The sequence below is a fragment of the Pantherophis guttatus genome, chromosome 4 (genome assembly GCF_059756535.1).
Source record: "Pantherophis guttatus breed Tessera chromosome 4, ASM5975653v1, whole genome shotgun sequence".
Taxonomy (NCBI): Eukaryota; Metazoa; Chordata; class Lepidosauria; order Squamata; family Colubridae; genus Pantherophis; species Pantherophis guttatus.
Window position 1 is genome coordinate 123,932,407 of NC_142066.1, and position 22,128 is coordinate 123,954,534.

General features: G+C 39.2%; 1 protein-coding gene and 1 long non-coding RNA gene across 3 annotated transcripts in view; one reads left to right on the top strand and one right to left on the bottom strand.

Annotated features, from left to right (window-relative positions):
- AGMO (alkylglycerol monooxygenase) overlaps positions 1-22,128 on the top strand; it is a 164,820-nt gene that overhangs the window by 30,805 nt on the left and 111,887 nt on the right. The window lies entirely within an intron of this gene.
- LOC148114339 (uncharacterized) lies at positions 1,657-21,300 on the bottom strand. Its single transcript, XR_015734032.1, has 2 exons — positions 19,596-21,300; positions 1,657-3,801 (listed from the first exon to the last, which is right to left on the bottom strand). It is a non-coding gene; the product is annotated as an uncharacterized LOC148114339 (long non-coding RNA).

Consider the following 22,128-nt stretch of genomic DNA (forward strand, 5'->3'; position numbering starts at 1 on the left):
CCATCTTTAGAAAATAGGTATGCTATTAATTCACATTCTTCTTATGGTCATTTCCCATGTTTCATGCTATTTATTTACAAATCTGGAAACTATGACACTTCCCTTTTCACACATCCACACCATTTTGCTCATTTATTTAGTATTTGTTTCTGTTTCATTTCAAATGCATTATTTGAAGCAGATGTCTTGATTATTCAGTAAAAGTTAAACTCACAAAGAAAGAATACATACCAAGTTTATTCAACCTTTAATTTAGCATTGTATGCTATTGGGAAGTTTGTAATTTATTTCTTAAAGACATTCAATCTATTTTTACACTTATCCTAGTAGGAAATACTATTGCTGAGCTGAACTGGAAACCGTTCTTTCTTATAACATTCCTATTCAAAAAAATCCTTTTGGTGATATTTAGGAGCTTAGTGTGTATAGATTGAAAGCACATGCCAATTCAGATTAGGAATTTTCTGACCACAGTCTATGTTGGATTTGCCTCATCTAAATGGTTAGTTGATTGCCATATAGATTAAATGATCTTTGATTGAAATGAAAGCTGCATTTCTGCCAACAAATTTATTTGTTTTCATTACATTATCTTTTTTCCATTGTGGTATTAGGAATTCAATAAATCCTTATATCCCTGGATTAATTAGAGATTTTGATGGGCATTCCACCAGAAATAAGGCAGGAAATTATGTCAAACTATATACCTGTTTCATTTGAGTATCCTGCAAAATTGTAGTAGATATCAGAATTCCATCAAAAATCCTGATTTATTATCTCCATACAAATATTACAGTTGTATTTATAAACCTAGTTAACACATTCTAAGCCATACTGTAGTACTCAGGGCCTTTAAAATGCTTTCATACATCTTGTATAATTCCATCCAGGTTCTCTTCCCCACCTAGTATTCTTTTCTTAGATTCTGTTAACTAAAAACATTAAATGGAGTGGCAGGCCCAAATATCAGCATTTTTCTTCCCAAGAATGTCTTGGATGGTCAGTGTAATCAACAAGCTTAGAAAAAAACCAAAATAATAATCATGGGTGGCTGAAGTGCATTGCTTTGTTTGGCAGTTTTTCCCTCTCTCTCCATTAAAACATCTGGAATAGTAGGGAATCCTCTAGAACAGTGATGGTGAAACTTTTAGGCACAGAGTGCCCAAACCAGAACATGCATGTGTGCATACTCCAGAGCACCAGAAACCCAACAACCAGCTGGCTGGCGTGCATGCGCCCCTCAGAAACCCGATGACCAGCTGGCTGACGCACATGCATACATCAGAAACCCTACGACCAGTTGGGTGAGCTGGGGCAACGGCGCACGTGCCCAAAGAGAGGGCTCTGCATGCCACCTCTGGCACGCCTGCCATAGTTTCACCATCATGGCTCTAGAATCTAGAGGACTGAGCATACTATTCTGCTTTTTAGTAAATGAGAAGTTAGTGACAGAACAAATATAGTATATCTGGCATTCTATGTGAACACATATGGGATTATGGTAAATCAATGACATATGAGTAATTTTTTGACTGAAATATTTCAACAACAATCACAAGATTGTGTGGATATTTTGGAAGGACATTTGAAACATCAGCAAGTGTTAGAAACAGGATAAATCCTGGTCTGGATGGTTTTCATGTTGAATGATAATCATTTATATATTTTTTGCACCCGGCTTTATTAGAAGTTTATAATAATTCATTTTATAGACTTTAATAATATTGATTTTAAAATTAAATAAATGTTCTAAATTCTGTCCAAATTATAAAGCTCTACAATTCATTAGATACTGTACTAAGATATTGCTTTATTGTCTACTTGATTGCAGTGTTATTATCTACATAATTCATCTATCTTAATTTTGGATTTACCAAAAACAATCTCCTAGCAATAGCCTGGATGAGTCCATACTGTTTGCTTTGCACAACTTTTGCTACTGGTTTTCAGTTGCTTCCTTTCTTTTGTACCAGGGTCTCTGGTACAAAATCTGCCTGCCAGCATAGTGGCTAGGGCAGTACTACAATTTGCAGCCTCTTGGTTTTATCTTGTTGTCTTAAACCACTACACCAAAATGGCTCTGAAATAAGTACTAAGTAATAATAAGTAGCTACCATAGCAATGGTAAAATATCCCCCACAGAAGTATATTTCATGGAATAAATATATTGTAAACAAGGATTAACTAAATTATGCAGGATTCAATTAGATCACCATCTGATTTTAGTTGCACACAATTTATTCTTAAAGTGTGCATCAAAACACATATCTGTTTGAAACAAGGGAAAGAATTAGCATCATTTGAACTTTTTAACATGCAGTAACCCTAGGAATGTGAAATTAAAACTGTAACGGGAAGCAGTTGAAACAAAGCATAGAAAGAAAGCTGTGCCTTGCAGTTTTGCCCATTGTTGTATTATTGCAGAGTCCCACAAGCAAGCCTAACATGACCTGTACAAAAACTTCACATCCTGATTCTTTTGATTCTTTTGTTTGTCCTCCAACCTGCACGACCAGGAACTTTCAGTTGAAAAAGATTTATGAAGCCCTCACTTGCAGGGTCAGCCATGTTATATCATCAGAAAGGCTCCTTCTTAAAAATAATAACATCCATCCACAGCTCTGTAGGGTGGCCTTTCTTGGTATCAGTGTTCTCTGTTCCTCTTAACGATCTGTGCACACAACGGCTCCCCCACTCCCAATTCCAAGGAGGACGTCCATCATTCTGTTAGGCACAGTAGCTCCAGCTCTTGTTATCTGTCAGCCCTGAGTCATTCAAGGTAATTGATATATTGGAAAGTTGCTAGGAACTTGGGAAGGGTGGAACCAAGAACTTTAAGGAGATTTAATATATACTGGAAAATTCCACATTGATTTCTATTAGCCCTTAATTGCTAGATGCAAACACAAACAACAAATTACAGACCTAGAGCCTGTAATAATTTCACCCTCAAACTGCTAACTCTTTTGCACTTCAACTTAATAATTTAACTTAACAAACCCTTGTTGTTTATATCTATTTTCCAAAAGGTAAATAGGAAATTTAATATTCATATGTATTTACATCTCACAATATCTTTTGATTTATAATAACTTTATAACTACTTTTTTTCCTCCAATCCTCATTTAAAAATTTCTTTGTCTACTGTGCTAAGAGTTTAAGCTTCAATAAAACACACACACACACACACACACACATACACACACACACATTTCTGGGTACTTAGCCAGACATTGTTAAGAGTTAATATTCCCTCTCTTCCTTGTCAAGAGTCATGGGATTTCTAACATCCGCAGAATAGACAGGAACTTGGGTTTATGCCTTAAACAAAGGATTAATTTTTTCCATCACATAATCTATAGTGCAATTACTAGTAAAAAAACAATATTTAAATACAATAAATTGAGCAATCTGCAAGAATTTTTTTTTCCGGTAGGACACAAGCCATGAAGTTAAAAAGACATGTGGAATTTACATCATGTGAATATATAGAATTAACCAAAACTGGATAGGTGGCCAGGACTTGAAGGTGGAAGGGTGGACAAAGAAAATGTTTGAAACTCAAATAATTAAGCCTTGCAGGCTTTTTAAAAAAGGTCTTCTGTTTCCTGGGTGTTCCTTGGCTTCTATATTTGATGCAGTGCTCAATGGATGCTCCAGAGTACATAGTTTCTTGCCAGGTATATTGTGTGCTGATTAGAGGAGTAGGCTTAACAATTCTTCTTTTGTATACAGAAAACGTTTTTCTTTTGTAACTGAAGAACAGACAATATTTGCTGAAATCACATTTTATGATGTTTGCTGAGAAATAAAAGAAGAAGAAACAACCAAATTATACTTCTACAGTTCCAACAAAGTTCATCCCATTTGTGATAAAAACTCTTTCAAGATAACATTAATTGAAAACAAATATCATTCAAAGATACCCGAGATTCAGTCTAGATTGTTATATGTTAATTTAATGCAAGAATTATTTCGATGTTGACCTGCAATTGGTAAGACCTTCTGGATCCAAATATTACACATTGTTGCTTGCTTGAAGAAGAATCTACACAAGTTAACAGCAATTACCCCTTGCCCAAATCCTTAAACTGTTTTATTATTGAACCAAGATATACAACTGAAAGAAACTCATTTCTCCCTAAGCCTTCATTTTAATTTAGTTGTACATGGAAAATATCTTTCTTATTTGGATCATAATGGAGGGTAAATTATGTGGATTTCAAATATAACTTTAGGTTTTTTAAAAACTAAATTAAAAAAAAAAGCTGGTTCAGCCAAACTATTGATTTATGATGGTTTAGTCTTATGAAACCAGATGAATGCAACTACATTGAAACAGATCAATATTTTTTTTTTATTTCATTAACAGAGCAAATTAAAGTGCAAATTATGCTGTATTAGCATAATTTATTTATTTTTATTCATTTGATTTATAAAGCTGCCCATCTCAACCTTGGGGTGGCATATATCTTAAAAACAAAATTAAAAGAAACAAAGTGAAAAACAATAAAATAAACAGTTAAAATAATAATGGACATTACTAAAATTTAATAAGGCAAATAATTTAAAAAGTAAATTGTACAGTGTGATTTCAGAAGCTTAGCTTTCAAAGTTGGACAGCAAACAGTCTTGCCACTAGTGTTGACAGTATCTGACGTGACCAGTATCTCAAATCCAATCGTGGTTTTGCTTGGCTGGATTGAATGGTCACATTCCTAAAGTTTTTTTGCATTGTATTGACTGTGCTGGTGACAAGAACTAGTCAACAGGCTGAAGTTGCCACTATTAAGCATATTGCTCACATGTGTTAAACTGTACTGTTTTTTTTTTCCTGTCGAGGTCTTCAAATATTTTATTAGAAGAGTTCTATAGGAGTTCTGCCCCAGCTACGGACCCCAAAGAATGTAGCACACAGAAAGTCTGTACAAACCTTAATTTACTAATTAAAGACTACTAATGAGCTTTCTTAATTGTTGTTCGTACACAAGTACAATAAATCAATCTTTTCTGAACAAGAGCTGTTAATTTAACTTCATTAACAGCCGACAAGAATTCAAAGAATAATAACTCAGTTCTGAGGCACAGTATTTCAGATAACCATAATCTTACTGTGGTTGGCAGAATGCTCAGAAGCAATTTGCAGGAAGACTGATAAGAGCCAAATCAAACATTTTCTGTAATCAAGACGCGAAGGAATTTGAATGAAGTTGTTTCCTGCAAATTGCATCAGTTATTGTCCTTCTTTAAATAGGCTAGGGGAGTGGCCAATTAGCCCCAAGCCTTACTCTCGAGGAGACCTCCTCCTGAGGAGCCACTCCTGCCTTTTAACAGCTCTGCATGCTCATGCTTCGAGAAGAGGCTCCTCCTCTTCTTCCTCTTCACTTATGGGAGCTTCTGGAGGTTCTGAAGGCCCTGGCTGAATCACTGCCTCTGGTACCACATCTTCTCCAGCCTCCTCATTGTCCGACTCGAGTGCCAACTGCACGGGCTGCTGGCGCAGCACCACACCAGCCTTCTCGCTGTTGGAATCAGCTACTAACTGCACAGGCCGCTGACAGGCCACAATAATAGGAATAAATTTAGGAAACGGCAAACAGTAAAAAATTTCCACTGTATTTTTCATCCTTCTCTTTCAGTTGTTGCTTAGTTTATTTCAATTACTAATATTCTAATAGTTTCTTTTCCAGTGTTTTTAAAATATTCACATTTTCAACAGAAATTTTGTAAATGAGAATTAAATAAAGTACACAGTATTAAAAGACAAAGTTTTTAAGGAATAAAAACTGTTAGGTGGCCTGGGGCTAGTCTTTCTCAGCCCAACTCGCCTCACAGGGTTGTTGTTGTGAAGGAAATAGGAGGAGGGAGTAGTATTAGGATGTTTACCACCTTTACATATATAAGTAATAAAGGAGGGATTAAAAAAAATCTAAAACACATAAACAACATGTATTTAAATAAAGCATCATTGAAAGTATCCTTTTTCCCCCTGGGTAAGATGATCAAATGGTGTACAATAGCCATTTTAGGCTTGCTCAAATGTTCTTTCATTTGCTGCTTTTTAAAATGATACATAAATTTAAGACAGTTTTGCAGTGCAGTAATAAAATGTTAGATTTTAACATAATTGATTCTGGGTTTATCTAACAGAATTTGTTGTGGTAAATGGCTCTTCTGTATGTATGGACACTTGATCTTTCTTGGACGTATTTTCCCCAAAGGCACTTTCTTACACATGTAGAGGAAAAGTGCTAAAGTTACTGACTAGTCTCTTGTGAGAAGCAATTATTTATATATGTGTGTGTGTGTGTGTGTGTGTGTGTGTGTGGTGTGTGTGTGTAGACATTTATGAATTATACAAGTATCTATCTCTAAAATAGCTGACATGATAATAAAAAATCAGCCAGCTGTATGACACACTTGATATTGGTGAGAATTCTTGTAAAAGGAAATAAAATGGGATCCAAACCAACAGATCAGCATGATGTGTATGAGCAGTGTTGTTTTTTTTTTAAAGGAACTGGAACTGGCTTTGAGATAGTGTGATGCTGTTAATCCCTTAGGTTTTGTGAAGTTCACCCAAATTAATAACATGCTTCCCAAGAAAGTCAGCATCGTATGCATATGGAAAACAAATATGAAAACAGAATTTTTTTGGTTTAAATCTTCTTTCTGCCAAAATGTGTTGAATATTTTTAGATGGTATTGGTTATTAAACAGAAAATGGTTGCCAGCCCTAATTTATGTTATATATGTTGGTTTAGACCACAAGAGTCAAACTTGCCACGTCACATTGCTGTCACGTGATGTATTGTGATGTTTTTTCCCTTTGTGGAGCTGGGGTGGGTATAGCCTGTGTGTGATGCATTTGGCCTGCAGGCTGCCAGTTTGACACCCCTGGTGTAGATGTTCTAATAATTTGGGTTTTACAAGATGGTAACATGTTTTCTTGGGCATAGGTATAAGAGGAGAAGCAAGATTTTCCTTCCAACCTTCCAAGGTTGATAAAATGAGGATCCAAATTGTTGACTCTGTAAGCCACTTAGAGAGGACCGTAAAGCAGAGTGAAGCGGTATATAAGTCTAGGTGTTATTGCTATTGCTATTCCTGGAAAATGTTCCAAATGATTCCTACTCCAAAAAGAAAGTATTTTCTTGAATCAATAATGTAAACATAATTCAGAATATCAGCAAGTGAACTGCGTTGTTTTATTGTTCAGAGTGCAGTTCTAGTTATTTCATTTTTATTAATTCTTGAACTATTTTTCCGTCAAAATGGTTTTGTCTAAATATTAATGAAGGATAATGTAGGCCGAACAGTGAAATAAAATAGATTTTTCTATGACTATTTTGCTTTTTTCCTCTCTTTTAAAATATTGATGTTTCAGCATCCTCTATCTTGTTTTGGCAGTACACAGTGAGCACCAATCTGTTCATGCTTGTCTTCCTCAGAAGAGTAATTGAGCCTCTGTTATTGTCCTCCTGGGAGAATAGTTAAGATCATTTGTCCTAACTATTTTTAAAAATGGAAAAATTGGCCTTGCTTAGGATCTCTGCCTTTTGGGAAGTGCTCAGTCTTAAATCCTGCCTATACAGCACCATGTGATACTGCTTCCTGGTCATTTTTTTTTTTTTTAAATATCATAGCTGGGAATTTTGGCTGTAGAAAGAGAGATTTTTTTTAAACTGTTATGTTATACATCCTACAAACCTTATGTGAGCATAACATATGAATTCTTGGCTCTATCAATTCAGCTCAGATCAGCATTTTCTCCCTTACTCATCCCTTTTCTATGTGGTCTCAATTTTTTACTTGTTTATTCTCTTTCTCAATTTCCACTTATATATAATACCTTTGAGGTGTTGTGGAGCCATATGAAATAGTTTTCTCCCACAAATTTTATGACCAGCAGTCAAACTGTGCAGGTTGGAAGAGTTTTCATGTATAGAGATATCCTCTGTACAAATGCTGATCCTAATTGGAAAAATCATGTTTATATTTGTGGTAGGGAGCTTAGACTACATTCTATTTACAGATTCTTTCTTTTACAGTTCTTGGATACTGGATTGTTTGCATTCTCTTGTCATGCTAAATCTAGGATTTTGGAATGCTGAATGAAATACTAGCTAGTCACCTGTATATCTCCCCCCTCCCTTTTTTTTAATTTACTGTAAATTACAGCATTCAGTTTATTCTGTACAGCTTGATAGAACTATAGGAATCTGCAGGTATTGTTGTGGGACTCAAATATATCTATATATGTATACATTCAAAAAAGTATTTGTTTTTGGATCCTCTCTGCTTCTTTAGTGCTTGGGTTTGATCCTGAAATATGATTATTAAAATGAATTTTCCTGTTCATACCATTTTCAGTCACTATGTATAGGTGAAGTGCTATAGTGGAATACTATATAGTACAATGTTTAACTAGTGGTGCAAAGTAGCCTAGGGAGAACATGATTTCCTTTTGCAAATGATGACATTGCCAATAAACCAAAGCAAAAAGAATTCTGCATGCTGAGAAAAGAAATTAAGTATCTCAACAGAATGATAAAGCTCGTAGAGGTTTGAATTTAGGAGCCAATATAAATAATACTGTTCTATTATCCGGATATACTTTTTGGTTACAGCTCACAGGAAAGGTGCTCCCACAATGAGAAGCAATTACTTATAAGTATTGTTATTATCTTAACAGTATCTACCATGTTTCCCCAAAAATAAGAACCTGTCTTATATTTTTTGAACCCTGAAATAAGCACTTGGCCTTATTGCCATGCGCTCAAAAGCCTGATTGGGCTTTTTATCAGGGGATGTATCAGGGGATGTATCTATATCTGTTATGTTATCATAAATTCAATATTATGTGTGTGTGCGTACGTGTGTGTGTGTGTGTATATATAATTAACAGAAAGATTAAAGATAAAATAAATTAATATGGAAAATTTCCATTTTCCTTTGCATAAAATGTATATATGATTATAAACTTATCTCTTACTATATAATTACAGAAAAACTTACTCATATTTTTTTTAATTCTCAAAACTTCAAGTCATAAATGCATTTTTCCAGTATTATGCAAAAAGTTGGCAAGGGTTTCTAATTGGAAATACGCACAGTTATTGTTTTTTTCTCTAATCCAGGAAATCAGTTTAGTCACTTTTACAAGTTCTGTGTCTTCATCAACTATTCCTCTATTGTTGGTAATGCTGTATAATCATGGGATTTTTGGCACAAATTAAGATACAAAACATTGAGAACCAATGCTACAAGATAGGTCTGCACAATATATGCACCATTAGCTGCCTGCTGCCTGCTTGCTAAGTAATCTTGTATGCCCTCCCGGTCAATCCATTTACATCGAACAGTGATTCACTGCCACTTGCCATCTCCTTTTTTGCAACTATTATATTTCTGTCCCAAAAGACATGCTAGCCATCCAGCCCTCATGGACATCACCAACTCCATCACTCCTAGGCACTGAATTGATAATTGCATGACTTTTGGCCCACAATTATTTTAAGACATATTTCTGTTCCGTGTGCAAGTCTCCCATAAGACATTATTTCAAAGGATGCCTCATATGGTAAATATTGTTTTTAAAAGTCTTCAAATACAGATAGTCTTCAACTTATGAACACAACTGAGCCCAAAATTTATATTGCTAAGTGAGACATTTGTTAAGTGAATTCTTCCCCATTTTATGCCTTTCTTGCCACAGTTGTTAAGTGAATCGCTACAATTGTTAAGTTAGTAACAAGGTTAAGTGAATCTAGTTTACCTATTGACTGCTTGTCAGAAGGTCACAAAAGATGATCACATAACCCCGAAACTGTCATATATGAATCAAGAATCTGAATTTTGATCACCTGACCATGTAAGTGTGAAAAATGGTCATAAGTCATTTTTTTCAGTGATGTTGTAAGTTTGAATGGTCACTAAATGAACAGTTGTAAATTGAAGACTACCTGTACATATTATAAGCTTTAGTTAATGTATTACATTACAGATGCATGTTTTCATCTGCAACAGTATTGCAGGAAGTTGAAGTAAGACCATCACACAGGATATGTAACCATTATGAAGTATGAATAAGTATTGAGAAAGACATGTTCCCATGACTTTGATTTGAATGAAAAATATGTTAATAATATCTGCCCCGGACAAAGATTCGTATAAACAGCAGTGGAATTTTCCCATACTTAAAAATTGTTGGTTATAGTTTATTCATTTTTTTGGAAGTCTCTTCTGTTTCCTTTTTCACAAATTCTGATGTATTAAAAAGGAGTGGAGGAATAGAAATGAAGTATGAAAATGAAACCAAACAATTGATAGAGAATATTTAGTTATTTTCTAATATTAGTTTTCTATGTTCCTCCTAGCACTCTCCCATCAATGAATTTTTAATAAAAGTTTTGGTTGGGTGGCATTTTGAACCACTCTATACAGCTGAGAATACATCCTAAGCCTTCCCACAAAATAGATCAGTAGGGAATTTTTGCTAAAATGCTAATTTTCAATAAGACAATTTGATAATTGCTCTCTGTGAACTTCTTAACACTTTCCATATTTCTGAATACTTGCTTTCTACCAGTTTGTCATTTTCTCCCAAAGGAAATTCTAGGCACTAATCACTCATCCTTTAAAAAAAGAATATATTTAAGATATAAATATATTTAAGATATAAATATATCTCTTCTACAACAGACGCTTGGGTCCTTCAGACTGTGCGCTTCAGTCTTACTATAGACTTCCTATCCAGCCCTCCGAACCGCTTCCTCCGGTGCCCGCTTCCGAGCAATCCGGAGAAGAGGGCGTTAATGGACGCAGAGGTACAACACCTGCTCGACATCTGCGCTATCGAACCAGTGCCAGTAGAACAATGGGGCTCCGGGTTCTACTCGCGCCTGTTTCTCGTCCCCAAGTCCTCCGGGGACTGGAGAGGGATCTTGGACCTGAAGGCATTGAACAAGTTTGTCAAATACCACCATTTCAAGATGCATTCGCTCAAATCGATCCTGCAGGGCATCCAAAGAGGCGACTTTATGACATCAATCAATCTCAAGGAGGCTTACTTGCATGTCCCGATCCGTCCTTATCATCGATGATTTCTTCGATTTGCCTATGCCAATAGGCACTTCCAATATCGGGCCATGCCGTTTGGCCTCTCGTCCGCCCCTCGGACCTTCACGAAGCTGCTGGCGACATTGGCGGCATCTCTGCGACAAGTTCCCATCAGGGTCATGTGCTATTTAGACGACATCATCATCCTATCTGCCTCTCGTCATCAGGCTGTTGTCGATCTGAAAGCTGTCTCTCCTGTCCTACAACAGCACGGATTTTCCCTGAACCTCAACAAAAGTCAGCTCTCGCCTACCACTCGCATCCTCCACCTGGGTGCTCTCATAGACTCTGTCAGCTGCCGGGTCTTCCTATCCCCCAACAGGGTTCACAGCATTCAGTCATTAGTGACCAGGGTTCTTTCCCTCAGGTCCGTTCCCTTGCTCACCTTGTCACAACTACTCGGCAAACTAATTTCGTGTATCTCAATCGTCCCGTGGGCTCGACTTCACAGTCGGCCTCTCCAATGGTTCCTCCTGCCCTATCAGAGATCCCACCGAGCATGTTCAAACATCACCGTTGCCCTACCAGCTATGGTACGGTTGTCTCTCAGGTGGTGGACCTCCCCGTCCATACGGAGGGGCTCCTTCTTTCTGGAACCCAGTCGCTTAATCCTGACGACGGATGCGAGTCAATTCGGCTGGGGCGCCCACCTGCAGTCGTTGGTTGCCCAGGGCCGCTGGTCCAATCTGGACTTACGGCACGACATAAATTGGCTGGAACTACGAGCGGTCCACCTCGCTCTCCGTCATTTCAGAACATCTGTGAAGGGCATCATGTTCTAGTCCTAATGGACAATACAACAACGAAGGCCCACATCAACAGGGAAGGGGGAACTTGCTGCAAACAGCTGATGGAGGAGGCGATGAGAATGCTCCTTTGGGCAGAAAGGACCGTCCTCTCCCTAACAGCCGAACACATATCCGGGGTCGAAAACATCACCGCAGATTGGGTCAGCCGGACTCAAATAGATCAGGCAGAGTGGCGTCTAGATCCGGCCTTGTTCAGGGAGGTATCGAAGTGGTTCGGCCTCCCGACGGTCGACCTGTTTGCAACACAGCTGAACGCCCATCTTCCCCGATTCTTCTCCCGGTTTCCCTGTCCCGGAGCGGAAGGTTGCGACGTTCTCCGAAGCAAGTGGCCTCCAGGGTTGCTCTACGCCTTTCCCCCCCTACTGCTCATTCCTCGGGTGATTCGCAAGCTGTTGGAGGAGAAGGCGGATCTCATCTTGGTCGCACCCAATTGGCCGCGTTGCCCCTGGTATGCGGACCTCCGGAACCTCTCGGTGGAATGTCCTTGGCACATTCCCAACGACCGGATATCTCTCAGCCAGGGGGTCATACTGCACCCAGATCCACAATGGTTGCAGTTGACCGTCTGGCGTTTGAAAGGATCCGATTGAGGAAGGACAACATCCCGGCCAGCGTGATCCACACTATGCAGTCTGCCAGGCGTGCATCAGCGAACCGTATATACGACGCCACCTGGCGTGCCTTTTGCACTTGGTGTTCCAAGTCTCATCAGGACCCTACAACTGCATCTCCTTCTGACGTGCTTGTGTTTCTACAGGAGGGTTTGGACCGTGGCCTTGCTCCTAACACCCTGAGGCGACAGGTGGCCGCCCTTAGCACAGTTCTGTCTTCTGGGAACGACCTTTGACCCAGAATTCCAGTATACGGACATTCTTACGGGGAGCTTCCAATCTCCGTCCTCCTACTATCCATAGATACCCAACTTGGGACTTGCCATTGGTTCTATCAGCCCTCATGTCACTTCCATTTGAGCCTCTGGCTTCTATATCTCTGCGATATCTAACTCTTAAGATTGCCTTCTTAGTGGCGATTACTTCGGCGAGACGAGTGTCCGAGTTGGCGGCGCTGTCTGTACGGCCTGACCTTTGTGTTTTCCATCCTAACAAGGTGGTGCTTCGTACAGATCCTTCCTTCCTGCCAAAGGTAAATTCTCTGTACCACCGTGCCCAAGAGTTAATTCTACCTGACTTTTGTCCGGCTCCTAGCCATCATTTTGAACAACAATGGCATACCTTGGACGTTAAACGAGCTCTCCGCCGATACATCAAGCGGACTGCGTCCTTCCGTAAATCCGAAGCCTTGTTCCTGTCTTTCAGTCCTTCTACCTTGGGCATGAAAGTTTCCTCGTCCACGATAGGCTGTTGAATCAAGGCTTGCATCGTCTCGGCGTATCGCACCAGACGGACTCCTCTGCCTGGGCGGATACTTCCACACTCTACCAGTAGCGCAGCCACCTCAGCGGCTTGGGCCACCCAGGCATCCATCCTTGACGTCTGTAGGGCTGCGACATGGACTACCTTGACTCCTTTTGTTAGACATTACAAAATTGACTCCTTTGCCTCGGCTGAAGCTTCTTTTGGACGTCGAGTGCTACAGTCTGTCCTGGCTGTTCCTTCCTGGGATGAAGCAGCCTCCCACCTTACTTCTAACTAGCTTGGGTATATCCCATCATTTGGATTCTCCAGGCAGCGCGCTGGAGAACAAATGTTGTCTTACCTGAACGTTCCTTCTCTGCGCGCTGATGGAGAATCCAACCCATCCCTTGACTGCTTCTGGCCAGGACTGCCTGGTTTTTTTCTTTGTCTCCTTCTATTGTTTCAGGTCTACACCATCCTCTATTGACTTCGCGAACGAACTGGGGCTTAACCAGAAAAAGGAGGAGTGGCCAAGGATGTTTCTTAAAGAAACAGTCACCCAGTCCAGCAATCAAGCTGAGGAAACTACCCATCATTTGGATTCTCCATCAGCGCGCAGAGAAGGAACGTTCAGGTAAGACAACGTTCGTTTAAGATATATGTAGGATCAAGAGATCACACAACAAAGTGATGTTGGTTACCACCTTTAAAGCGCTCCATGGCTTAGGACCTGGTTATTTACGGGACCGCCTGCTACCACCAATAGCCTCCCACCGACCAGTACGCTCCCATAGAGAGGGGCTCCTCCGGGTGCTGTCGGCCAAACAATGTCGACTGGCGGCCCCCAGGGGGAGAGCCTTCTCTGTGGGGGCATCTACAGTCTGGAACGAGCTCCCCCCGGAGATACGGAGGATCCCGGATCTGCGCACCTTCCGCCGCGCGCTTAAAACGTTTTTATTCCATCAAGCTGGCCTGGCCTAAATCTTCTCCTTTTTAAAATTTTAAAATTTAAATTTTAAATACTAATTTTAATTTGTTTAATTATGGGATATTTTTAAAATTGAGCCAAATTGTTTAATCTGTTTTAATTTATTTTAAATTTTGTATTCTTGTGTTTTATCCTTTGGCTGTTCACCGCCCTGAGTCCTTCGGGAGAAGGGCGGTATAGAAATCTAATAAAATAAATAAATAAAATAAAATGTTTGGTACTTTGATTTGTAGCATATTATCTTCTAAATACAGCTAAATTGGCTTCTAAATTTGATAGTCTTTGACTTAATATTGCAACTGGAGTTTTCATTGCTAAGTGAAGTCATAAAGTCATAAAATGCAACTGCCTCAGTTAGCAATGACTATCCCAGCTGACCTCATTGCCATTGTTAAGTGAATCTCACAGTCATAGGTGAGACAGACACACCCAAGTCAGATGGCAAGTTGGCAAGAAGTTGCAAGTCCCAAGCAGTGGTGGGCTCCAAAGTTTTTAACAATCGGTTCTCTGTCCTAATGACTGGCTGGGTGTGTGTGGCTCGAGGAGTTCCATGTGACTGAGTGGACATGACCAAATCTACATTACTTGTGTGGCTGGTACCTGTATGGGTGAGGTAGGGTTGGGGATGGAATCCAGGGGTCTCCAGTGGGGAAGGGGGTCAGGAGGAAAGAAAGATCAACCTGTTTGTGTGTGTGTGTATGAGAGAGAGAGGGGGGGGGACAGTGTCAAGCTAGACTGGAGAGCTGGTTGTGAGAGGAAAAGAAGCTGGCTGTGAGAGGAAGAGATGCTTCCCGGGTTCCCTCTTCCCAGAAGCAGCAACCTTGCAGTCTCCCCTCTCTTCTAGACCCCTTCTTTGCACGGAATTGCCCAGCAGTGGTGAAGGAAAAGGTGGCAGCAGTGGCTGCTAGCATTGAGGGGAGAGTGCCACGCAGAAACGGGAGCACATAGAAACGCCACCCTGTTCTCCCTCTCTGACGTTGTTTCTGGGCTATCCCATGAGAAGAAGGGGGCCAGCAGAGAGGGGAAGAGTGTGAGGTTGCTGCTTCTGGGATGAGGGGACCCGGGACACGTCTGGGTCTGGCTCACCCGGCTTTTCTTCCTCTTGCGGCCAGCTTTTTTGGGCCATTTTTAGGCTGTTTTTCAGGCTTTTTTGGGTCGATTTTGGCTGGAAAAACTGCCTAAAAATGGCCCCAAAACATCCTGGTTTTGGGACATTTTGGGGAGCATTTTCAGGATATTTCTTGGGCCAATTTCGGCCAGAAAAATGGCCTGAAAACAGCCTGAAAAATGGCCAAATATTCCCTGAACAATGGATGGGGCCGGGCTGGCCAGGGGTCCGATTTGCCGGTTCTCCAAACAATTCAGAACTGGACCAACCAGTTTGGCCAAACCGGTCAGAACCGGGAGCAGCCCACCTCTGGTCCCAAGTGGTTCACAAGGCATGAAGAGTATAAGAGGTTGTGAAAAAATGAAAGGGACATGTAGTAAAGCTTGGGGAGGGTGTGCAGTGTGCTAGAAAATGGTCTGAGAGTGTGAGAGAAGTGTAGGGAGAATTGGAGAGATTGTGTGAGGGTGCAAGGAAGGGTCATCAAGAGCCAAGAATGATGTGCAAGTGGTGGTGTAGATGCAGGGATGTAAGTGCAAGGGAGGCACAGCAAAGAAGTGTTAAGGGGTGCAGGATGACAAAGATTAGGGAAAGTGCATGTGTGTGTTAGCTGGTCTGCAAGATATGAGAGATGCCCTGTGGGGATCAGTAAATATGTGTGATAGTTGCGGGGGGGGGGTGCCTGATGGTGTATAGAGAGGACAGAGAGACTAGTGAAGAGTTGTGAGAAATAGGGAGGCGTGAGGTTTGGAGAAGGCATGCAGGATGTTCAGTAGTGCAAGAGAAGTATGGCAGGGCTTCTGGGGATGTTAGGGAGCATGGTGAGGTTTGGGAAGAGTGCTCAGGGTGCACATTTGGCCAGGGCAACATTGTAGAATGGGCAGGAGAAGGTGCACATGTGGAGACTTGTTGGTGTTCTGTCCCCAACCACACGCACACACACCAACAGATGTTCAAGTGTTAAAGACCAAATCAGCCGGCAAAATCCTTTTCCTTATGATAACAGAACTTGGTAACAACCTAGTGGCTGCCTGCCAAGAGTTTATTATTTACGAAGAGGAGAGATAATTTCTCCCCACTTCTGATACATCAAAAGAAACGCTCAATAATTATGAGTTAATCAAGTCCAGAGATAATCCTGAAAAGTCTTATAGCAAAAGTCCGGCAATGCAGAATGGCGTGGAAGCTTTCAGCTTTGTTCGTCACAAGGTTTGACTGGCCACCACACTCCCTTTTATATCCTGTGGGGTGTGGTCCAGTGACTCAGCCTAATCTCGGGCACGCCTTTTCTTCTGTTGCGCGCGCTTATCTCTGCGACGCTGGCATGGATCCAGCCAAGACTCATTACCCTCATCACTGTCCATCTGTGGCTGCGTGGACGTGCTTGGCCCCGGCCCTATCTCTTGCCCTTCGGCAGACACCGAAGGCATTGCCAGAGAAGAGGGTCTTGGAGAGAGAGGCCTTGCCAACTCCTCTTCTTCACTCTTGGAGTCCTCTCCTGCTGATGACACAGGCTCAGGTAACGGAGCCACAACAGTTGGCTTCCACATTGACAGAATAACAGAGTTGGAAGGGACCTAGTCCAATCTCCTGCTCAGGCAGAAAACACTCTACTATTTCAGACAAATGGCTGTTCAATCGCTTCTTAAAAACCGCCACTGAAGAAGCACCCACAGCTTCTGAAGGCAAGTCATTCGACTGGTTTACTGTTCTCACTGTCAGGAAATTTATCCTCAGTTCTGGGCTGGTTCTCTCCTTGATTAGTTTCCATCCGTTGCTTCTTATCCTACCTTCTGGTGCTTTGGAAGATAGATTGTCTTTATGGCAGCCCCTCAAATATTGGACCACTGTTATCATGTTAGTGCTTCCTTTCACTGCATCCGCTGACCTTCTGAGGAAGCCAGCATGGAAGGTTGCAAGCAGTCATACATGCAAGCTGGTTGCCAAACACCCACATCATGATCATCGGAAGAGCTGAAATGCTGCAGGCATGTCGTAACCACCATTCATTTAGCACCATCATAATTTAAAATAGCCACTGAACAAATGGTTGTAAGCCAAGGATTTTCTGTATATGTATTTTCACTTTAAAAATATCGCAAAAGAAATAAAAGTAAAATGAAGCAGTGAGTTTGGTAGACACCAAATAATATCTGTAGGAGCACTTATATATCTTGGATTCAGCAGGCAAAAACCTTATTTTTCATTTTGAGAAATGCTTTCTCTTTTTTATTGTATCCCTTTTTAATGTTTCCAGTATCATAGTTATTTTCTGTATCAAATGAAAATATACAGTACTGTCTTTCTGTGTATTATTGATATTTTAACCAGAGTACCTTTGACAGAAAGTAGAATTAAAAACACTGATCTTTTGTCATTTGAATCAGAAAAAGGTACACAGGTAAATTCAATTTTGCAGCTGGCAGGAAAAAAAAAATTGACCAAAGGAAAAACAAAACTAAGAATTATAGACATGGGGGGGGGGTGTGATTAAAAAATGAGAAAAGAAATGCAAACACTCCTTTGTTGAATGTAAAACTATATTTAAAACTGAATATTTTTTTTAATCTCCCTAATGGAAAAAAAATCCCTACTCTACCAAACAATTAGTAGACTCTTTCCATCATTTTTTCCTTTTCATTTGTATAACAGATAAAAGAAATAATAGTACTTAGTTATAAAATAATAAACACCCTTTTTAAAAAAGAGATATTATCTACTGACTTGCTATATGTTTTCCTTTCAAAATGAACGCTCAAGGCATCTTCCAGTTTAAAATCAATGCAACAAAAATAAAGAATTTATCCAACAAAAACAAGTAAATTAATATAAATTAAACATCTTGACATTTTTGGAAATGAATTCCCAAATTTAGGATTCAAATTCTTAACCCACCATTCCTAGCAAGATAACAAGATATCTTGTTGTCTCAGATATGCTTACAAGTATACTATAATTTTATTTTAATGTACCGTTTGGGAGACTAAGGTAACCATTAGTCTCAAGTGTCCAGTAGTATAAAACTGTACTCCTAGTGTAATTTACATCATTTGCATAATAATAGAGAATACAAATTTCCTTTCCACTAACAAGATAATCTCCATCACAGGAGAAAGATTTATTCTAGAGGCTCCCTCCCGCTAGAATACACATATATCTTATCCATCTATTATCTATTATCTGTCTCTGTCTGTCTGTCTGTCTGTCTGTCTGTCTGTCTGTCTGTCTGTCTGTCTACCTACCTACCAACCAACCTACCTACCTACCTACCTACCTACAAGCTACAGACCTACATACCTACCTATCCCCCCCTCACACCCCCTATCCTCTATTATATCTCATGTTAAGGACAGGGCCAGTCTTACATTGGAGCTAATGATAGCCTACAGGGTGGGAGCCAAAGCAGAAAAGACCCAAATCCAAGGTTGAGTCAGATGTAACTTCTTTGTAGACAGGACATGTAGCGTACCTAATGGAATGGTCAAATGTAATTGAGTGGAGATTGGTTCTCAACCTGACGCATACCACTCAATTAATAATCTCAAATATTTTCTGGCATTTCTTTGAAGAGAGCCTATTTGCCAAGAATGCCAAAAAGTAAAGAAAACTGGAAATTGTGAAAATTTTGCCAGTTTGTCCTCCAGAACTGGATACGACTGTATCATTTTTGTTATATAAATCTAATAAAGAAACAATTGTTTTTAAGGTCACTATTCTTTAGATAATAAAATTCTTATGCTTTTTACTGATAATTGTTCCAGTCTCTCCTTAGATAGCTTGGAAAATATTAGCTTATTCCTTTCATATGCAACAGTGCAATATATATTATTGGCATCAAGTTGGGTTACAGAAAAGTAAAGATTATTTACAATATTAGCCTGATAAATCATCCTATATCAGTTTTTAAAAAAATAAAGAATAGAGTTTTCTTTTGGAAGTGAGGAACATACTTCGCATGCTGATTACCTAGGTCATTAACAGCAAATTTCAGCTACATTGCATTATTTAAAGGAAAACTGGCAAATGCTAAACAATCTGCCTTTTTTAGCTGTGAGATTTTTTTGCTTGTACGATATAAAAGCAAATTACTTTCCTTTCCCCCCCTATGCTGATGGCTAGAAGAAAAAATACACAATAAAACTTACTCTTTTTTTTGCACATGCTTTTGGAGTGTATTTTTTCTGGAACAAAATTGGCCAATAAAAACTCTTACTTACATGCAGGGCCACTTTAAATGCATAAGACAGAATCCAAAAAGCTACTTTAAATTCCTTGTGGACTTCACATCCTCAGTAGGATTTGTTATTTTCTTTTCTACTTCTCCAAACTTCTGGCTTTTATGTCACAGTACAATGCAGTCTGCTTTCACAAATCCCTTTCATTTTGAATGCAGTTTGTCATCAGGTATGAGAGATGTTCCTCGATATTCTGGATGTGGAATTAGTTGTATGTAGTTCTTTGGAATCTTGTTATGACATTAAGAATGAAATAAGATTAACTTGTTTTTTATTTCTCTGACTCTTTTAAGAGTTTTCAGGATTTGCATTCAACTGCATTAATCTCAGTGGTTTTCCTCTTGGTGTAACTGTCTTTCTGTTTCTTTAATGTATGCATATTCAGAATTTTGGACGTTGTGGGAAAAGGTTTCACTGGCAACTATTCTTGCCATTAAAAGCACTTCCCATCTGAATATCGGCTGCCAAAGTATGTGGTATCCAACAGAGAAAGGGGATGAGGACATAGATTGCAATGAAGCCGAACAGTCTGCACTTCCTAGAAGTGACACCAAACATCAATCTTTAACAAGACAGCCCAGTACAGAGAAAAATAAGAACTCTTAAAAAAAAAAAAAAAAGAACAAAAGGAGAATTATCTTATTTCATTCTCATTCCAGTGGTTTCCTCTTCAGATCCTTCCAAAGAAAATATATTCTTTTTGACATTTCAGGTTTTTTTAAAAAAACATTATTGCAACTTTAAATATAGTTTTAAAGTTTTTAATGTTGGCACTTCAAAAGTATGAACGCTTTGATTCTTGAAACGCAGGCTTCACTATACATACAAGTTCATACAAAATAGGCAAGTAAACCAAGCATAGTTGCAGAAGTGCACTAGAAGATTTGAACTTTGCAGGCCACCAGATAGCAAAATTATATAAATGTTAAGTAGCAAAAATTTCAGGGGTTCTCTGAAAAGCTTGCCAATAAGCTGTGGTTTATGCCTTCTATATTTTGAATCTGATTTCCTAAAGGCAATTTTCCTGATGCCTAAACTTGATTGATTTTTCATAAATTTGATTTGACCTGAACAGTAAATAAGGAAAACTTAGTAGTTTTTGATGTTTCACCACGGCACAGAATTATACACTTCTCCACTTTAGTTGCCAGTTGATATTTCTATCTTTCAATATAACAAAATCAAATGTTGGGTGTCATAGTACTGAAAAAAACCCAAATCCAATAATTTGTATAATTACTTAATGAACAGATGAGTAAAGGGATAGATATCAGGTAAGAAATGATTTACCAGCTTCTCTCTATGAAGAAAAGCAAAACAAAACTAATGTTTTGACTAATGAAGGACTTTTAGTGTAGAAGGGCCCCACATTTAAGGAGGTTGGCAGATCAGTGCAGAATATATTTGAGTTATTTGAAAAAATGCTGGTATTTCAGATTTTCAGAATGGCTTAGAACAGGGGTGTTAAACCCGTGGCCTGCGGACTGGATGCATCATGCACTGGCCACCCGTGTTTTAGCGAAGGGGAAAAAAGTTGCTATACATCATGTGATGCCATGATGCCACATGTTTGATCTCCTGGTCATAGAAAGAAGGACTTAGGTTGCATCTTTCTTTGTTAAGTTTTCATCTGTTACTTCCTCTTCTGGACTCAGATGCTTTGAAGAATAGGTTGACCCTCTCTTCTCTGTAACAAGAAATATTGAAAAACTCTTATGTCATCCCTGTTAGACTAGACATTCTCAGTTCTCTCAGCTGTGCATCATGTGGTTTAGTCTCTGGTTTCCTAATCATCTTTTTTTACTTTTGTCTGCATTATTTCTAGAGTCTCAAAAAATTTTTTGGATCTTGATGATCAAAACTGTATATAGTATTCCAAGTGTGGCCTTAACAATGTTCAAAGTGTTTTACCTGAACTAAGAAAGTTTTACCTGGGTTGATCACTTTCACTTTACCTTTTGACTGCACTTTACCTTTTCATTCCATTTGTTTTATTTAAGTTATTTCTGTGTCTTAGATTGTAAAACTGATAAGTGACCAAAATAAAGAATTGTTTTTTTCTCTTCAGATAATCACAAGAAGACATACTCTGTAAGATATAGTGGTATATAGCTACCTTGGAATTTTTCTGTGGGTGTGGCGTGATTGCCTCTATTTTTTCTTGATAAATTGGCTGTGGAACTTTCTATCTAAATTGCACCAGATTGGTGATTTGTTTGGATTGTTATAACTTTTGTGGATCTTATCTGTGGGAGGGATTGCTGCCCTTCTCAAATGATATGGCAGAAAATCAGGCAGGAGATTTCAGTTTGGCATTTATACATATATTTCTAAGGCAGGTTTAGCACTCATTCTTGGCATGTATATCCTGGGAACATTTCCCCTGATTTTTTATTTGATACTAACTGGCCCATTCCTTGAATCCTTGACAGACCACACAAAGATTTTAATTTTTGAATGATATAAATAGGATTGAATGAAAAAAAGAAGTTAGATTGAAACAGTAAATTTCCAA